The sequence below is a fragment of the Xenopus tropicalis genome, chromosome 4 (assembly GCF_000004195.4).
Source record: "Xenopus tropicalis strain Nigerian chromosome 4, UCB_Xtro_10.0, whole genome shotgun sequence".
NCBI classification, from domain to species: Eukaryota; Metazoa; Chordata; class Amphibia; order Anura; family Pipidae; genus Xenopus; species Xenopus tropicalis.
The window spans coordinates 109929543-109951487 of NC_030680.2; positions in this window are offsets into that span (position 1 = coordinate 109929543).

The window sequence follows — 21945 nt, forward strand, 5'->3', positions numbered from 1 at the left end:
CTCTTGTGATAAAACTGATGTGGTTTGAAGAAGGTATAGTTTTAAAATCTTCTAACAATTTTCACAAAAAAACTCATGAATACCACCCAGCAAAAAGCCTATTGCTATGGAAGCAGAAATGCCAGGCATGAGAACAACATTTTGGCAAGAATGCCTTTGTTAAGGGGAATTCAAATTACTTTATGGTGGTCCAAATTATCCTTATCTGGAAAACCCCAGGTCCCAAGTATTCTGGATAACAGGTGTTATACATATACAAGAATAGCCCATAAACCCAAGATCTGGGCTTGTGGATGTGAAAACACCTATTTTAATTGTTTCTGTAACGCACTGGCTGAGCCAGTAAATGATATCCTCTACTGAGAGGGATAGGTAACCTCTGTGGCTGGCTCAGTCCTTCCTTTCTCTCAACATTTTTGATCATTGTTGTAGAATGTTAGTGCATGTACAAACCGGATTCCAAAAAAGTTGGGACACTAAACAAATTGTGAATAAAAACTGAATGCAATGATGTGGAGGTGCCAACTTCTAATATTTTATTCAGAATAGAACATAAATCACGGAACAAAAGTTTAAACTGAGAAAATGTACTATTTTAAGGGAAAAATATGTTGATTCAGAATTTCATGGTGTCAACAAATCCCAAAAAAGTTGGGACAAGTAGCAATAAGAGGCTGGAAAAAGTAAATTTGAGCATAATGAAGAGCTGGAAGACCAAATAACACTAATTAGGTCAATTGGCAACATGATTGGGTATAAAAAGAGCTTCTCAGAGTGTCAGTGTCTCTCAGAAGCCAAGATGGGTAGAAGATCACCAATTCCCACAATGTTGCGCAGAAAGATAGTGGAGCAATATCAGAAAGGTGTTACCCAGCGAAAAATTGCAAAGATTTTGCATCTATCATCATCAATTGTGCATAACATCATCCGAAGGTTCCAAGAATCTGGAACAATCTCTGTGCGTAAGGGTCAAGGCCGTAAAACCATACTGGATGCCCATGATCTCCGGGCCCTGAAACGACACTGCACCACAAACAGGAATGCTACTGTAAAGGAAATCACAGAATGGGCTCAGGAATACTTCCAGAAACCAGCTGAAACTCTACAGTGCAAAGAAGAAGCCATTTCTAAGCAAGATCCACAAGCTCAGGCGTTTTCACTGGGCCAGGGATCATTTAAAATGGAGTGTGGCTAAATGGAAGACTGTTCTGTGGTCAGACAAGTCACAATTCGAAGTTCTTTTTGGAAATCTGGGACGCCATACCATCCGGACCAAAGAGGACAAGGACAACCCAAGTTGTTATCAACGCTCAGTTCAGAAGCCTGCATCTCTGATAGTATGGGGTTGCATGTGTGCATGTGGCATGGGCAGCTTGCATGTCTGGAAAGGCAGCATCAATGCAGAAAAATATATTCAGGTTCTAGAACAACATATGCTCCCATCCAGACGTCATCTCTTTCAGGGAAGACCCTGCATTTTTCAACAAGATAATGCCAGACCACATTCTGCATCAATCACAACATCATGGCTGCGTAGGAGAAGGATCTGGGTACTGAAATGGCCAGTCTGCAGTCCAGATTTTTCACCTATAGAGAACATTTGGCGCATCATAAAGAGGAAGGTGCGACAAAGAAGGCCCAAGACGATTGAACAGTTAGAGGCCTGTATTAGACAAGAATGGGAGAGCATTCCTATTCCTAAACTTGAGAAACTGGTCTCCTCGGTCCCCAGACGTCTGTTGAGTGTTGTAAGAAGAAGGGGAGATGCCACACAGTGGTGAAAATGGCCTTGTCCCAACTTTTTTGGGATTTGTTGACACCATGAAATTCTGAATCAATTTTCTCAGTTTAAACTTTTGTTCCGTGATTTATGTTCTATTCTGAATAAACTATTAGAAGTTGGCACCTCCACATCATTGCGTGCAGTTTTTATTCACAATGGGTTAGTATACAATTATATATGTGCCTGGTTCCAGTAAAAAATACCCCAACACTAGAAACCAACCATAGTATCATCTGAATCATATTTAAAACTGGTACATTTCTACACCAAAATACTTACTCCCAATATGTAATAAATGGCATGAAGTTTGCTATGTTTTCTTTAGGTTACTAAGTGACTATGCTAAGGACATTAAGAAATTCTGTGCATTAAGCTCCTAAAATGCCCTCCCCTTTAAACAGAACAGGGATTATTTATAATCCATATATTGCAATATATTCAAGTTGGACAACTACAGGTAAGTCAAAGTTATCCCCAGTCTGGCCAGTCCCACGCTTACTGTCATTTGATTCATTATAAATTCTACTGCTTCATTATAAGTTTTACAAGGATTGAGTTTTACCCATAATGTTCTTGCTTTCCAAGGTTAAAACTCCCAAATGGTTTCCCTTTTATTGGCTCACTGGGATCACCTGACTGTAGTGAAGGGAAAGGAAGGGTGGGAGCTACAACTAGAGAAACTATAGCAAACAAGGGAATATATTGCAATACATGGACAAACAATCCTTGTTTTGATCAAAGAGGAGGGTGTTTTTGGTAGCTTAATGCACAAAATGTCTAAGGGGCTGATTTACTAAGACACGAATTCGAATCCGAATTGGAAAAATTCCGATTGGAAACCGAACATTTTGCGACTTTTTCGTATTTTTGGTGATTTTTTCGGCGCCTTTACGACTTTTCAGAGATTGTTGCGACTTTTTCGTTACCAATACGATTTTCGCGAAAAAAAAACTAGTTTTTCGTAGCCATTACGATTCGCTCGTATCTTGTCGCGACTTTTTCGCATTGAGCGCTCGTAAGCGGCGGGCGAAACTTTCAGACTTAGCATGATTTTGGAAGCCTCCCATAGGACTCAATGGCACCCTGCAGCTCCAACCTGGCCCAAGAAAAGTCACCATACTGAAGCTTGAATGAATCCGAACGCTACGAAAAAATCGCAACATTTTGCGCAACTTTCGGAATGGCTACGAAAAAGGCGCCACTTTTTGCGCAAGTTTTAACGATACGAAAAAATCGGCAGATTTTGCGCAACATTCGGAATGGCAACGAAAAAGTCGCGATAATTTTCCGAAAAATCGCCAAATACCGATCATTACGAAAAAACGCAATCGGGTGCATTCGGCCCGTTCATGGGTAAGTAAATGTGCCCCTAAGTGTTCTACATTTATTGATAATGGGTGAGTACAGAGGATCTCTTGTCTTTTGTATGAAGTTTGCACCCCCCACCTAATGGTTTAAAATCTAATGCTGAGCACAACTTTCCTCTTTTGGCTATAGGTAACTAAGCCTGTAGCAAACTCTAAATGTAATATGTTATGGAATATCCTATGTCATCAGCTTTTCATTTGGTCTTCTTTTTTTATCTTTTATTTTTGTAGTATTTCTTGCCACTCCATGTTGTAAGTGGGGATGGACTCCGGCAGTCACAAAAACTATTGCTCTGGGAGCCTTTAAATGTTTTTCTTTTTTCTATATATTTATTATCTTTCTATTCATGTCTTCTCCTATTCATCGTCCAGCCTCACATTCAAACCACTATGAGGTTGATGGGGTAAAATGAACCCTAGCTGCCAGATTGCTGGTAAAATTCCAAACTGGAGAGCTTCTGAAATGTAAATAGTCTAAGAATGTCATGATCTATATCAAGGGGAAAACTATCTCTTCAATTCATGTTTTTATTACCTTCTTTAAATTGCCAATATTTTCCTCTTTAATATAAAGAGAAATTGCTTAAAGAAATTTGGGGTTATGTATTAAAAGTTTGACCAGGAGCAGTAAACCATAGCAACCAATCAGCAGGTAGAATTAACTGGTCATCTGTAATGATGGGCAAAATAATTCGGCAGGCATTGATTTGCGGCAAATTTCAGTGTTTTGCCATTGGCGGATTGTTTTATGAAACGGGCGAAATAAATTGTCATCCCCGTCAAAACAGAATGTCGCGGTCATCAAAATTAAAAATTATCGAGTGCGTAGCTTTTCTGCACGATTCGCAAATTTTTCGGCTAAACGGATTCGCTCATCACTAGTCAAAAAGTAAACATCTTATTGGTAGCTATGGGTTACTGCTCTTGGGTACACTTTGTGCCTTTAATTACATATGGAGGATTATGTTTTAATGCTTTGTTTATTCAGTGTTTTTCGAGCATAAAAATATTTATTAAGGATTTACATTTTGGTATGCAGGCAGACATTTATCAGTGCTTATGCAAACAGCATACAAGTTTCATTCTTTCCTAGGATTTCTTTTTCTTTTACATGAAACATTATCACATAACATAACAAAATATAATTTGTGGGATTTGGTATTCAGTAAAATGGGGGAACTGGTCAAAGGTATGAAAACTTTCACAAGACGCCATACAAAGTTGATTTTTCCTGGGCCACAGCACCCCTAAAGATGTACCTTGTCAGACACGTGCCCAGCATTGTATACTGGTGGGTACATTATGGCTTAAGCCAGAATCTCATGAACAAAGCAGAATCTCATTCTCGATTCACTTCAAGAGGAAGTGTGAGTGATGTTTAGTAAACAGGAAGATGCCGGTGTCTCAGTCTCCCATCAAACTTCTACCCTTTCCTGGCATCTCTTAGATGTTCTTGATCTCTGGAAAATGGTTTGTCAGATCAACGCTCGAGTGGATTCATCAGGGATGGCAGGCACATCTGAGCTGAGCAAAGGGAATTCTTGGTTTCTTTTTTCCTCAAAATGAATGCAATATTTCTCCCTTGGTCTGCTGACAATATTGTCAGTCAGAATTTGTCTGCATATAATTCCACCTTTGGGAGCGATGCGCTCTCTGCAGTTTTACAACTTAATTAAGCGCAGCGGTGGAAGGAATGTATAAATAAGCCTTACATGGAGCAAGAGCAACAACATCAAAATATGCTTTTGTTCCTAATGCAAAGGCTTTATGGGCTTGTCAAGCCATACCTTCGGTGCCATATCAGACCTAGGGATTGCCAACAAAAGCAGGCATAAAGGAATTTACAAAAGGCAAGTTATTCAGTTCAGTGCTTTGCTACCTAAACAATGGAATACTGTACCTTGTGCTGTCTTTTATATATTATCTTCTATATAAAGTCATAGAAATATAGACCAATAAACACAGATTGGGATTACTGTCAAAAATATTATGTTAGTTAATGGAATTCATATTTGGAATAATTAGCTGACACTAGATTTGCTACATTCCTCTTTTACATATTTGGATACTAATCTTAGAAACATTATTACTACTAAATAATTAGTAGTGAAAATTGCATTAACATTTTCCTCACACTTCATTAGAGCCTTGTAACAGAACATCTAGGTATAAGTGGCAATATACAGGTGACAGCTGCTGATATTTTATGCTTTAGCACAAGAGGCACAGATCTGCATAGGCTGTATTATACTGAGGTGTCCAGATGGCTAACAACACACTTGCACTCATCGCAAAAAATGTTAAATTGCAGTACTTAGATATTATAGCCACATGGACACACATTTACAATGTGGAGTAACACAACCTAAATAATGCATTTAAGAACTCTTATTGGTTATTTTTTGGGGGAACACAATGTTAGCCACCCCTCTCCAGAAAACTCCAGGAAAGCAAGTAGTGCATAGAACTCTTTTGTTCAGAAGGGCCTATGCTGTGCTTTGGATGAAGGGATTATACAGTTTACAATCCCATTGTTACACAATTTTTATGTGTGTGGTAAGGCCCCTACATTAACAATGATTTCAAGTTGTCTAAGAACTTCAGTCAATGGCAACTGTCCCTTTAATGCTGTTTGCACCAAAAGTATGAATTCATATCTTGTATAAGAGGTGAAAAGCCACTGTCTGGGAAGCCTCAAATTTCCAGGCAGTAAGGGTGCACCAATGACAGGACCACAATTATTCGGGGTGCCACACTTGCAGCACATACAAAATAACATAAATAAAATAAGTGCAAAAGTTGAAAGACTGGTATGGAAGCAGGTATCCAAAGCTTCAGCCCTTAACTAGCATAATATAAAAAAAGCTTTGTGCACAGTCTTGCTAACATGCCCTGATCTGCTGCTTACGCAAGTAGAGTGACTCCATCTGCTGTTTGTCATCCCTCTGGGCCTTCATGTTAGCAGATGTAAAATTATTTGAGTTATTTTAATTTGAGTACTTGAGAAGCTGGCTCAAGTTAGTAAATGAGCCACTCTGTATTTATAATAAACCACTTTTCAAAAGAATATAATGTTATACACAAAAGCAGTTGGTGATTAATATTCACAGCAGGTTCCCCCAAATCAGTTTTAGCAAATCCCACATATGAAATTGCCATTGCACAAAAAAAAGGGATAAAGAGACTATTTTACCCCAAGTGAAGAAAATAAAAATAAAATGATAATAAAATAAAGCCATTTACAGGTTAAAACACTTGCAATAGCGATATCTTGAGGCCACTGCCTATACCAAAAACATGACATAATCATGAAATAACAGAAGAAAGAAAATCGGTTCCAATTTGGCTGCTTATAAAACAATTCTCCTTCAAGCAGTCCAGCTGAGGTCAAGAAATGACCTGAAATGAAAAGATAAATCTAATTACAAAACCTTAAGGAAATCTGATGGGAGACAACGTTCTAATAACTGGTTCCTCGCATGTGACATATAACAAGATTGTAGATGCAGCATCTGATGTTACACTACTTCTCTAGATCCATGTAAGAGCTGGCTGAATACAGGTGAACCCTGGAGATCCCAAAGGTGGTTGTAAATGACTGTACTTTGTGGCTCCAAACTTCTCAGCATTGTCTCACTACACCAGTTCAGATACATGTACATATGTACTTGAGTGCTGTTATGCATGGCTTCAAGAAGAGTATTGTAAGCACAATGAAACATGGCCTCAGGCTGTGTGCAGATCTGCAGTTTGTGCAAGTTTATTCACAACGTCATTCATGCATAGCATTCATTAACTAAATTAACTAAAAGTCAGATATCATTTCCTCATATATAAAATAGCAACTTTAGTTATAAATAAATAACATAACTGATCCCAACAGAGTCTTGGTGTTCTATTGGTTGAGGGGAAGTTTGATGAAGACCTCTTTCTATTCTAATACTCAATTCCCCTGGCAACTAGATAGTGACCAATACAAATTCCCACCAAACCGTTTTTGTCCCCTTACTAGCAAAGCATTAAAGTTAGTGCTGAAGAATTACCACTGGTTTAAAAGGTGCAGTTACACTTGGGTACCAGTTTTAGGACAGTTCTAAATAGTATAATATTTAGAATAAGCGATTATTGCTTAGAGATTCTCATACCTTTTCATAGGAACCTTTTCTTATTGTTTCAAAGAGTCCCCTGCCAGGATCATTTATGTCCCACCCTAGTACAATGGTCTGTAATAAGAGGTCCCAGAAAATAATTAGCCTACTCCCTACTGGTAAGGGCATTAATATTATTACCACAATCTATGATCCCAGCATGCCCAACCTGTATAAAAATGTTTCTTTTTCACTTTTAAAAGATCAGTTATCAGTTTTAACTCTGAAATTCACTAAATTAAAGTTGCTATTAATTAAATCAGAGAACAGGGCAGCACCCCTCCATTCATGTGAAAAGTCTTTGTTTACATCTAAATGTTTACATCTAAATGTACATTGTCCTCTAATGGCATCATTTATACAAATTCTAACAAAACAATTGTTAAACACTTATCTGGCATCATGGCTTAATCTCTATATGCTGTATTCTTGGTAGATACCTACAATTAAACAATAATTACATCCTATGTTTTAATACATAGTTTAAAATCATATTCTTTAATTAAATTCATTGGGGTCAGGGTTCCACCTCCCTATTACCACAATGTCACAGTTCAGGTACAGTACCTGCTGCAATATCTATTACTACAAGGGGCTCTTGAATGCACTTTTGCACTGATAAAATTGGATCAGTGGGCAGTTTCTGCTATGCAGTCTGATTACTTAACTTATCAAATTAACCAATTCCACATACTACTTTTTCTCTATTATGACCACAGCACCTACCTTGTGAGCTGGCTTAATCATTAGGCTCTCATAGGTGTTCGTCTTTATATCAACCCTACAGTGTACTTTGTTCTATTTAATACCATAAAGAACACACAACCTCAGACTTACAAAAAAAAAATACTTCCAATTCCTCATCTATCATAAAATGTCATTGCATACTTGTATCTTCTGGAAAGTACCTTTCCAAGTATATTAGGTTTACCATGCATGTAAACACCCAGTGTATATCTTTTCTTGATGTAAAAGTGGAGAAAGATGCTAAAGGTAGCATATTGACAGATATTTATGTCAAAGACACAGAAAGGAATATACAATTATGGTATGATTCATTCCATCTTCCCCATGTAAGAAGATCATTACCCAACTCGCATTTCCTTAGGGTGGAGTGAGTAATAGGGAACAGAGAAACGAGGGAGAAGAGGATGGATGCAATGCAAAGGAAATTTAAATGAAGGGGCTATGCAATATACCGTAAGTTGGATGGAATAAAGGAATGAGGCGACTAAGCAAAGCAAGAAAAGTATAGCAAACGTGCTAGTGGTCGAACCCCTGGGTAATAGTGACCATAATGTTATTTCATTTGACGTTTGGTGCAAAAAACAGATATACACTGGGGCAACAAATCAAAAACAAAAAAAGCAAATTTTAACTCCTTAAAGGCTATTATTTAGAGCATAGATTGGGGCATTATGTTTTTTGCTAAAAACACAGAACAGAAATGGTGGTTCAAAATGTGATTTCAAATGACATTAAATCATTACTGTTCTCAATTTATTAAATGTAGACGCATTAAGAACCACCCTATCTGGCTTAATTCAGAAGTAAAGAAGTTAATAGTGATGGGCAAAATAATTCACCAGGCATGGATTTGTGGCAAATTTCTGTGTTTGGTCATTGGCAAATTGTTTTGCAAAACGGGCAAAAAAAGTTGCTTGCGCCGTTGCACGACGTGTGGCATTTTCGTCGTTTTCACAAGTCTTTAAAATGATTTTTAAAATTAAAATGGGACAGGTTCGCTCATCACTAGTTAATAGGGAAAATAAAGAAAGCATTTAAGAAATACAAGTCAGAGGAGAAGAAGCTGCATTTAATTAATATAAACAGTGTAAGAAGTGATCCAAAAAAGCAATCCAAAAAGCAAAGATAGAAAATGAGAAGCACATTGCTTTTTGAGACTAAAACTAACCCTAAAATGTTTTTTTTTATGTATAGTAATATAAAAAAAGATCCGGGTTGAGAGTGTGGCTCCATTGAATCATAGTAACAATATGGTTATAACTGATACAGAAAAGGCAATGTGCTAAACCAGTTATTTTCTTCAGTGTATGCAATAGCAGAGCCAAAGTGCCAAGTCAGTGGTTTATGAAGGACATGGTAAATAAAGGTTAATGTGAACAAAGCACCAGGGCCAGATGAAATAAGTTCAGTTTTAGCCAGTCCTCTGTTTCTTATATTCTCAGACTCCCTTTCATCTGGTATAGTACCTATGGATTGGAGGAAAGCTGATGTAATTCCTATACTTGAAAAGGGATTATGATCTTAGCCTAGCAATTATAGGCCTGTAAGTCTGACATCCACAGTGAGCAAGTTATTTGAAGGATTGTTAAGGGATCACATTTAAAATTATGTTCTGGATAATGGCATTATGAGCAGTAATCAGCATGGCTTTATGAAGGACAGGTCATGTCAGACCAATTTAATTGCTTTTTATGATGAGGTCAGTAAGAAAGAGGCTGGACAGTGGGGATGCAGTAAATGTGATCTATTTGGATTTTGCCAAAGCATTTGATACAATGCCCCACAAACGACTGCTTTCTAAACTAAGGTCTGTTGGTCTTAGTGAAGTCATTTGCACATGGATAGGAAACTGGCTACAGGGGTCCACTTTTATTTAACTTGTTAATTAATGAACAAGGGAAGGGTATTATAAGTAATTTATCAAAGCTGTAACACAAAACTCTGTAGCCCAATTCATTCTATCCAGGATGTGACATCCCTGCAGCAGGATCTTGACCAACTGGCAATCTGGGTGGCTAAGTGGCAGATGAGATTTAATGTGGATAAATGTAAGGTCATGCACCTGGGATGTAAAAATATGCAGCCACTTATACCCTTAATGGGACTGCACTAGGCAAATCCATAATGGAGAAGGACCTTGGAGTCCTTGTAGATAATAAACTTGGCTGTAGCAAGCAATGCCAGGCAGCAGCTGCAAGGGCAAACAAGGTTTTGAGCTGTATTAAAAGGGGTATAGATTCACGGGAGGAGGGGGTTATTCTTCCCCTTTACAGAGCGCTGGTAAGGCCCCATCTAGAATATGTTGTTTAGTTTTGGTCTCCAGTGCTCAAATGGGACATTATTGAGTTAGAGAGGGTCCAGAGAAGGACAACTAGGCTGGTAAAGGGTATGGGAAGTCTCAGTTATGAAGAAAGACTGGCCAAGTTGGGTCTGTTTACACTGGAGAATAGGAGCTTAGGGAGGAATATGTGTAAATATATCAGGGGACCATGTAATAATCTCTCTAATGCTTTATTTACCAGCAGACACAAGGGCACCCATTCTGATTAAAAGAAAGTAGGTTTCATATTGGGAAAGGGATTTTTACATTGTGAAATTGTGGAATCCCCTCCCTGAATCAGTTGTATTGGCTGATACATTAGATAGCTTCAAGAAGGGGTTGGATGGCTATTTAGAAAGTGAGGGAATACAGGGTTATGGGTAGAGATGTAGCGAACTGTTCGCCGGCGAACTAATTCGCGCGAACATCGGGTGTTCGCAAGTCCACAAATTCGCGAACTTTTCGTGATGTTCGCAATTTGGGTTCGCCGGCACCGAAAAAATCGCAAAACTTACGATAACGTTACGAATGCTCCGAAAAAGTCGCAAAACTTACGATAACTTTACGAATGCTCCGAAAAAGTCGCAAAACTTACGATAACGTTACGAATGCTCCGAAAAAGTCGAAAAACTTACGATAACGTTACGAATGCTCCGAAAAAGTCGCAAAACTTACGATAACGTTACGAATGCTCCGAAAAGTCGCAAAACTTACGATAACGTTACGAATGCTCCGAAAAAGTCGCAAAACTTACGATAACGTTACGAATGCTCCGAAAAAGTCGCAAAACTTACGATAACGTTACGAATGCTCCGAAAAAGTCGCAAAACTTACGATAACGTTACGAATGCTCCGAAAAAGTCACAAAACTTACGATAACTTTACGAAAGCGCCGGAAATTACGAAAAAGTCGCAAAATTACCGATCATTTCGAAAAACGGCGTGTGTCAATTTTTCAGAGGTTTTTGCCCTCCTGCATGCCCCTGTCCAGGTCGTGGCACCCTTTAAACAACTTTAAAATCAGTTTTCTGGCCAGAAATGGCTTTTCTAGGTTTTAAAGTTCGCCTTCCCATTGAAGTCTATGGGGTTCGCAAAGTTCGCGAATATTCGCAATTTTCGGCGGAAGTTCGCGAACAGGTTCGCAAACTTTTTTTTTGAGGTTCGCTACATCCCTAGTTATGGGAGATAGCTCTTAGTACAAGTTGATCCAGGGACTGGTCTGATTGCCATATTGAAGTCTGGAAGGAATTTTTGTCCACTCTGCGTCAAATTAGTGGGCTTTACAAGGTTTGTTTTGCCTTCCTCTCTTTTAACTAGCAACACCAAGATATATACTGTATAGGCATTAAAAGCTGAACTTGATGGGCATGTGTTTTTTTCAGCATAACTTACTGTGTTACTATGAGGGGGTTGCGTTACACTGTGAGCCTAAGGTCAGTTATAGATGTGGTAAAAAACATCTGAAAATTCCTTTCCATTGTGGCTAGTAATGTTTTGTTGCCATGACAAAATGCAGGCAACAAAATGTCATATCTGTCATTGCCCTAAGAGGGGTTGGGAAATGGTTTGTATGAGTATCATTTGTTTCCTTTCAGTCTATGGAATCAGGTCATCTGTGTAAAAAACATTATTTATGGAAGTTCAGATATTGCTTATGCTCCTTTTTTCACAGACGCCCCAACTGAAAGACCTCATGTAAAAAAGGGAGGGGGGGTATATTCTTCCTTTAAGTCTACTATAAACCACTTAAACACTAAATATACCAAATATAGGTATGGGACCTGTTATCCAGAATGCTTGGGACCTGAGGTTTTCTGTATAAGGGGTCTTTCCATAATTTGGATCCATAACTTAAGTCTAATAAAAAAACATTTAAACTTTAATTTAAACCAATAAGATTCTTTTGCCTCCAATAAGAAGTAATAATATCTTAATTAGGATCAAGTACAAGGTACTGTTTTATTACTACAGGGAAAAAATAAATTGTTTTTTAAAAATTAAAATGATGTGCTTATAATGGCCTTCCTGTTAATTGGAACTTTCTGGATAACAGGTTTCTGGATATTGGATCCCATACCTGTATAGTTGGTTTGCAACCAGTATTGATTCATGGAGTTTAGTTACCATACAAGAAATGATTAAAAAAATGTGAATTATTTGCTTAAAATAGAATCTAGGGGAGATGGCTTTCCTGTAAGGCAGAGCTTTCTGTATATTGAGTTTTCAGATGATAAGAGAAAAGATTAAAGTTCAAATGTCCCAACCTTAAGTGTCAGCTCTAATCTAGAACAGTTTGGGCAATAACAGTGACTGAGGTTGCCCGAGTTTGCAGTAAGAATTGCAATATTTCATATGTGTTTTTCCAATCACAATTCTTTTGAAAAAAATGCATGAAACATCAATTCCTGCATTGTTTCCCACAAAGACGGGCCATTCATAGTTCAGTTGGTGTGACAATAGGCTGAAATTGCACACCAAAGGTTTGAAGGGTTAGCAAATTTAGTTGAAAGCATTCAGCTGATTAGGTATTCAGCAATAAATGAAACTGGAAAACACAAATTTAATTTAATTGAGAACTAGATTTTGCACAGAAACTTGCCAGGACTTAGGTGAAAAAAGGCATTAGAACTGTATATTCAGTTCTAATGTATCAGTTTTATGGGTTGTATACTACTACCAGTTAGTGATGAGCACATTTTTTTGCCAGGCATGGATTGGCAGCAAATTTCCACATTTCGCCATTGGTAATTTTTTTTGTGAAACTTCAGCCAAAATCCACCGCGAAAAAATGTAATGCTCGTCAAAAAAGTCACATCAAAACGGACGTGGTCGTGTAAAAAATAAGCGCAGTCATGTCAGTATAGGCAATATGAGATCAATTAATACATATTTGACAATGAATCGTTTCTTCTTTCCCCATTTCGGCACTTTATCTCCCTTTATCCTTAAAAACCTACAAAGGTCTTATTAATAGTTCATAAAGTATCTACAGTAACCCAACCTTTGGATATCATAACCACCACTGTCCCATGAATGATACAGTGAACTTCAAATGAGAGAACATGTAGTTTGACTTTGAATAATAATCTGTTGGCTCAGGGGCTGACATGTTCTAGGATTTTATCATGATAGCCTACATAGTAACCTACATCAAGTTCAACCTTTGATGAAACCTATCATTGCTCATCCAGAGAGCAGCAAATGCCCCTAGCAAGACCATGAAATTACTTTGCAGAGAATAAAATTGCATTCACAAAACCGGTAATTGGTTAATTCCCTGGGTCAATCAACCAATCAATCTAATTATTTAATTAAATAATAATAATATTTTACATTACTTCAAAGGTTCCCCAGTTAGCAAATGTCAACACATTCCTTTGTCCAGCAAATGCCCAATAAAGAGGGCTGTTCCTGTTGTACTTTTTTTATTTATTTAAAAAAAAAAACGTTTTATTACATTTCAGGTGGAGAGAAGTGAATGGTACGTCATGTGTGAATGTGGCCTCAGGTTAATATTTCCCGCAAAGGAGAAGGAAAGGCATTTTGCCATTTTATTGCTACCAATAGATTAGCCACATTAGTGCAAGCTAGAACGCTATATTTATTCTGTATAAAGCTTTACCATACCTGAGTAAACAGCCCTAGCTCCCTCTGCTTGTTTAAGATAGCAGCTGCCATTTTACCTTGGTCTCAGTAGCTTCTGTGCTGCAGCTCTAGCTGCCGATAGCTCAGATTACACAGAGTAATTCTTATGGGAGGGGGAGTGGGAAACAGGGCCGCCATCAGAAATCACGGGGCCCCTCACAACAAAATTTTCTGGGCCCCCCTCCTCCCATGCCCTGCCCCCCAATGGCCCCTACCATCAGTACAAAGGACACACAGACATTGGTAGCCAGGGCCCCCTAAAACATTGGTAGCCAGGGCCCCCCTAAAAAATTGGTAGCCAGGGCCCCCCTAAAACATTGGTAGACAGGGCCCCCCAGCATCCTCCAGCTCCACCCCCCCAAGCATCTTCCGGCTCCCCCCCAGCTCCCACCAGAAACCTCCAGCTCCTTCCCAGCATCCTCCAGCTCCCAAATGCCCCCAAACATCCTCTGCTTCCCCCCAGCTTCCACCAGAATGCTCCAGCTCCCCCCTGCATCTGCATAGCACCCCCCCCCCCAGTGTCCGCCTGTGGCTTCCCCCAGTATCCTCCAGCTCCACCCCCAGTGACTTTCTCCGGCTCCCCGCCCTCCAACCCAGTTACTTACTCCCACTCCCCGCCCTCCACCCCAGTTACTTACTCCCACTCCCCTGCGTCTTCCTCCGGCATCCTCCAGCTCCCCCACCGGCAACTTCCTTCTCCTGCGTCCTCTTTATATGTGCCGGCTCTCCGCTGCATCTTAACATTTGATAAGGTTGCGTATGGACGCACGGGGTGCAACCAATCAAATTTCCCGCTGGCCACCAATGAACCAATGACAGGGCCCGGAGTTCTTTAAAGGGGGCCCGAGCTAAAAAACTGTATCACGGCCAGGCCCCCTTTAAAGCAACCATCATCCGGGCCCTGGACAACTATCCCCCCTGTGCCCCCCTGATGGCAGCTCTGGTGGGAAATAAACATGTTTACAAAAAAGGAGACAATAAATCCTGTGTTTCTTTTGACAGAGGGTGGTTATGGCTGTATTTACATAGACCTTTCTGATAAAGCTTACTTAGTATTTACCTTTTCTTCTCCTTTAAGCACAAAATGGTATATTGTTATTTGTGTGTTAACTCCTTTTCCAACTTTTCTATGCTTACACCCATATGTAATAAAAGGCACTATGTTTTGCCCAGAAGCAGTAAGCCATAGCAACCAATAATTGTTTGCTTTTTAACAGGTGACCCATAAATTCTACCTGATAACCCCCTAGACTTTTAGGCACAATACATAAGGAGTTCTTTATAAAGAAAAAATATAAGGAAAAAATACTTTTTATCAAATTGAAAGTAAAGCCTTAAAATGCACAGGATCCATTTGTCTCACCTAGGGCTGCCACTTGAACATGGCCACCAAAACTTGCTCTATTGTAGGGGTATGGAAGGTGTACATTGGGTTATAAGCTTTTTGCCACCTTGCTGTTTTTATATAAACAGTCAAAGAGCAGCACGGTACTAATAAATACAGAGAACATTAACAACCAGAAAAAAAACAGAAGAAAAAAATACCCACTGACTAAAAATTTCTGGAACATTTTGTAGAGTTTTCTGTGGTTTCTAGAATATTTTGGCAAAGAGAAACAGGCCCATTTCGCTCATTGCTATACTTGTCTACTAAACCACAGCAACCAATCAGAAGGCAGTGTTGGGGTTGTTATGGATTACTAGCCATCATATTTTTATCATCATATTTTACCTTTTTATCATATTATTCTGTTTGCAGAATCTATTATGCCCACGCTGTATGTTTACATGGCATACCACAGGATAGTTTTGAGAGATGACCAACTGCAAGCAGAGGTTCAAAAGTTATTGAGACTTATTGTGTTTGCATGGAGGAGTATATTTCCTGGTACTCCCCTATTACTATTTCCTTTCTGGCAAACAACAGAAGCCTCTATGTTTTGCTTTATGGCAGGACTTTAGATATACTCACAAAATCATCAGAGCCACTGTCGTACAAGATAAAGTAGGATCGAAAACCTATTGCAACCAATCAGCAGTTACATTTTAACTGTTCTTGCAGTAACAATAATGACACAAAATCTGATTGGTTGCTATGGCTAATTCCACTGGTTAGTTCCAGTGCTATATCAGTGCCCCATAAGGTACTCTGTTATATTGATTATGTTTATGTATGGTATTTAGTACAAAAGCTCTCTGTAATGTAATTTTTATAATGCCACAAGGGTACTTAGCAATAACAATGCCAACATAGTAACAGGAATAAGACATACCACTGTACATGCAGTAACAGATGCTGACTTAAATATATCTATCTTTAGATACTATAGCTACCTGTAATAGAGAAAAATGGAAAAATAACACATGAACCTCAGCAAAAAGTCTGGGAGTTATGGGGTCCATCATGGCAGGTTGATAACTCATAACTTCTCATCTATTCTTATTCCTTGAAAGTATTTATGTTCTTTGCTGCCACCAAGATCTTCCAGGTATGACTGCGCTATTATACTGGTTTGTCCATATTTATCTATAGATCCCATGCGTGTCATAGAATGGTTTATAAGCATTACCTATCCCTATGGTCTCCAACTACAATGCTTCTGATCGTTAACAGGTGCTGTATAGGCTATTGTTCCTCATATAACACTATCATACTGCTATAGACAATAAAATGGCATTGTCCTGCAATTATTTGGCAGGGATACACCAACAGGTTAACTCTTTGCTCAGCAGGAAAGACATTAATTACTTGTGTAAATGAGCCATTACAGTGCATGCAAATGCAGTTGTTTTGTTCCACGCGATGCTGGCAGCAGAATGCTGATTTGGAAATGTTATCGTCACCTTCCATCAGGTCAGGGACAGTTCTTCAACAATTATTAAAAACAGTATTTTGGATCTCAGCAACTATGCGCACAAATGAGCACGTTAATTACCATGAGAAAGTGCCTAATGAGAAATTAACAAATTGCAGAAATATTCAGGCAGGAGTGGAAGAGAGCAATTCCCTCATTACAACAGGCTGCCCCTAACACTCTCATATCCTGTTAGCTATGTTCAGAGAAAAATACAGCTTTTATCTCAAAAAGACACCTCTAGAATCCTATTAAGGGAAGCTCTGATTAATTCCCCAAATGGGACATGCATTGTGGAATATTTAATTTTCCTATAACATACTGATGGTATTACAACATTGTAATGAGGAACAAATATCAGAAAGTGTACAATGGAAATACAGTGTGACTAATGTGTTTAATGTGTTTATTTGATGCTAACTCCTAGGTCAAAAAAATAATTATTCAATTTCAATGCTTACAAAAAAAAAAAAAAGACTAAACTTATTTTGTCTAAAACCACCAATGTCTAGTGAATTATTAAAAAAAAGAATGAATGTTAAAAAAAAAAACAGAAAAAAAGCAAAAATGCTAATTTTTCATCTTGTCGCACAGATGAAGTAAACAAAAACCTCTAAAACCACAAAGCAAAGAAAAATTAGCCAATTGAAAAAGGACACCTGCCATTGACTTCTACATAACCTTGACAGCTTTTAGATGGCATATTTTTACTTTTGTATTTGTCGCGGGTTTGTGCATAATAAATGGCAAGAAAATTGTGAAAAAAATCCACAAACTTTAGTAAATGGGCCCCATTGTAAAAGCCATGAAGCATTCCATTTGTAGCACATTTGTATATTGCATTCTTGTGCCCTGAGAACCAGCTCTTTGCAACTTTATATGTATCTTTATATGGTATAAACCTGAGAGTCAGCATTGTATTTAATTCATGTTAACTACAATTGCTTGATCCAGGGAATGTTTCCAATCACCAAGGGGGTCAGGAAGGAATTTTTTCCCTCTTGAGGCATAATTGGCACTAGCTTTATGTTGGGTTTTTTTGCCTTCCACTGGATCAAACCAGTGGATATATGAAAATATATTTTATTTGTCAGAGCAGCGGTAGGACCTTGCCAGAGTACTGCACAGGTAATTTTAGCAGAGGGAGAAAGGAGGTTCTCTACTGTGACTGCACGGTGGATTGATAGATATAGACGCTACTACTGCTTGTGCTAGGTGACAGCCTGCTTGGATTTCCTATCATCAAGACACTGCAGATCCAGGACCGGCAGAGGGGCTGCTGAACATGGTTGGTAACACAGCTCCTGCTGGTAGCAGAGTTTGGGGCCATCCTATCTGTAGGTAGAGGCAGTCTAATACTCATTCAAGTCTTCAGCGAGGAACGGCAGAGCATAGCTCTTAGCAAACTCTTGTGGAATTATGGCTTTAGAATATTGCCTTGGATTAGGCTGGCATGGTCCTATTTATTTGATAAAATGTGAATAAATGCTTTGGCCTTTTTCTCCATCTCTGTCTCCTGGTGTTTCATTAAGATATGTAACAAGGGGGTTTAGTGGGGTGCCTCAAGGCGAAGGGTCAATTGAGGAGTCCCCTTGTCATGTACTGTAGCTCTCTCTGTGTTTGAGACATGGGGCGGTTTAAACCTGCTGGATATGGCCTCTATAAGACCCACTGTTTACATCACTGCAAAAGCCCTAATGGACTGACCAATACAAGATAGCTAGCAAGGCAGCTTATGAAAACTGGATTGCAGTTCACAACAGAATATTGCCCGGCACTAATTAGAAGTGTATAAAAGTCAACCAGAAATATATTTGCATGATATGATTATACTGTAGTATCCTTTTAAATACTGGACACATCACTGTCTGCAAAATAAAGGTTGTTAAAAATAATCTCAAAAAAAGCCAATATTAATTAAATGTTGCCTTCGTCCTATACAACATTGACAGGTGATTAGTTGTACCCATAGGCCTCATTCCAACAGAAATAATAAAACAAAATATTTCCGGTATTGTGAAATGGTTTCGATTTTTCCTGTATAAGTACAATTTCTAGCATTCTAGCTGAGAGATGTGCAATGAATGAGAAATTTCTTCCCACCAAACTCTGTCAGACACACACACAAGGGACAAGAAACATATTGCAACAGGAGAGGGCAGGAGAAGTTGTTCAGAGATGGGAACCTGCTGTGATATAACCATCTGTGTTTAACTGTAATTTAATTACTGTCTCCAGCCTCTGGTGTATACTAAGAAACTTACACAATGCTCAGACTCTCAGTATCTGCAATGTGTTGCAAAAAGTTCATATATATGTGTTTGTAGGAAGCAATATGCCATAATATCCACAAACAGCTTGTGTTCATGTGTGTATGTTCCTTGATGAGCAATATGCTCTTTCAATATAAAATTAAGGGCAATTGTAATAAGGCATAAGACTTTAGTGAAACACCAATTAGGACCTGGGAAACTGTTCATAATGATCATGTTACTGCAATAGAAAAGCTCAGGATTATCTTAAGGTCTATAGGCAATCATCATACTATGAATGAGCTATTAGACATTGGCACATCTTACTTCTCTTATTCTTAACTATGATCATTTATAATCTACAAAAATTACACAATTCCTATAGTCAAAGATGGTCAATAGGGACAACATATAAGGAAATATAAGCTAAGCTTCATAAGAGGGTACTCTCCCTTCCAGTATTACTCCTTTGCTCTCTATTGAATACTCTCACACTGGTGTATTTTACCGCCCATTTTTCCTGAGGCTTTCTCTGATAGATTTTAATGTTTATTTTTTCTAAACATTAAAGTGGCATATGCATGCGGTATACTTGCAATTTTGAACATATATATATATTGACAATAGGCATGCCAGTAAGATGTTTAATACCAGACTTCCCACTTTCTTGCATAGCTGTGTAGTCAACCAGTATACTATCAGACAAATCACCAGGTAGAATGACTCATGATCAAACACACATTACATTTTTGGTACAGGTATGGGACCTATTATCCAGACTGTTTTACCTCTAATAAGGATTAATTATATCCTAGTTGCAATCAGTTACAAGGTACTGTCTAATTATTACAGAGATAAAGGAAATAATGTTTAAACATTTACATTATTTACTTAAAATGTAGTCTATAGAAGATGTCCTTCCTGTAATTTGGAGCTTTCTGGATAATGGGTTTCCGGATTAGAGATTCTATACTTCTACTTTATTTGGAACAGCTATCTGTACTCTAAGCATAGGTATTTATAAGAAATGAACAAGAAATAGTGGTACTTTCATTATAAAAGTCTACTAATATGGCACCAAATGAGAAATATGATGGTAGTTTCAGAATATGTGTGAACCATAAACTACATGCGTTACACTTGCATTTCCTACTAAACTAGTGCCTGCCATTAGGTGAGGGGGCATGCTACAAGCATTCCCTTGCACATTCAAGCAAACAAAAGGAGTTCTGGGACTGAATTCCAAACTCTTAAAAAAATCCCATTTACATGGGTTTATCCTATAGGCTACAGCTCACCCACTGGGTTTGAAGCTGAAGCCAGGACAATAGCTGATCAGATTCCCAACTACAGACCGGTTTCACCCTTATTGGGGGCTCATCAGTGTAGTGTAGGGTTTTCTGATCAGCTTAGGTAGAGTCACCATGTGGTTCTACAAACAAATAAATTAGGTTGAGGAGACTGCCTCACACAGACAAAAGCAAACAAAAGGAATTCTGGGAGTGAATTCCAAACTCTTAAAAAAATCCCATTTACATGGGTTTATCCTATAGGCTACAGCTCACCTAAGCTGATCAGAAAGAGTTTTAAGAGTTTGGAATTCACTCCCAGAATTCCTTTTGTTTGCTTTTGTCTGTATGAGGCAGTCTCCTCAACCTAATTTATTTGCTTGCACATTCAGCAACTCCTTATTCTTAAGGTGCAATGGCTCTCTAATGCCACAACTCCTATTTTTAACTCTGAACCTTTTCAATTGGTTATGCTGTAATGACTGTTGGAATATCGACATAATTACTAAACATTATATTTGTTTTAGGATACATGTGATCTGCGTTACCTTAAAAATCCACTCAACAAATGATATGGTTTTACATCCTAAAAAAGATAAAAAAAAGTACCTTCTCAGTTTGCAAATGAATTGATATTGACATTAAATGCGAATTACAAAGTGTTACATTATATTATTTTAGCGTAATGTTAAGGTGGTGGTAGTACTCACAGGGTAGTGGTAGTACTCACTTATAGAAGTGACCCTGTTTCTTTAGTATCAGCGTCAGTGTGGAGCTTCATTCAGCTGACCAGTATAAGTACCATTTTCAGGTCTGTCAGCAGTCTGGCTTTTGTACATGATACATATGATAGTACCTGTGTTTTCATATTGTATATAGGCCATTCTGTATAGCCTGTTATGCTTTTTAAGTCATTTATTTCCTGGCCATTTTTATAATATTGTCCGTTGGACATTCTAAAATGACAATTTATTGTCTTCAATCAAATCTATTTAAGTTCTTGGAAAATGATATGTAAATGTTTAATACGTTAGTACAAATTACTACTATAACATTCATGTAGGTCTGGGAGAAATGGAGTATGATAGTTCTGACTCCCATTAACCATACAATAAATGAGTTGCCTACTAGAGTAACTAGAACTGAATTCTCTTGTCCTGAATTTCTCCCCTGTAGGCCTTAATGCAACTGCATGGGATATATATAATATATACATATAATAAAATATACATATTTTTTTATTTAATACTGCTGTGGGCCAGTTTATTTTTTACTTATCTTCCCAAGATTTCTTATCTCAGTTACTCTGTTGATTAATTATATTAAGGACTAAATATCATGCAGTAATGGTTTTTGGATCACTGTGGTCTGAATGGCCTGTTTTAATGATTGCTATAATCTCAGCCACAGTTCTGCAGCTATGTGAGAAAAAGGGTAGGAGTCAGCCCTCTGATAAATTGTTTTTTGTCAGAATACCTATACTTATACAATCCCTCTTCTTTTCAGGTACAGAAACACACTTTAGTTTTTGATGATGGT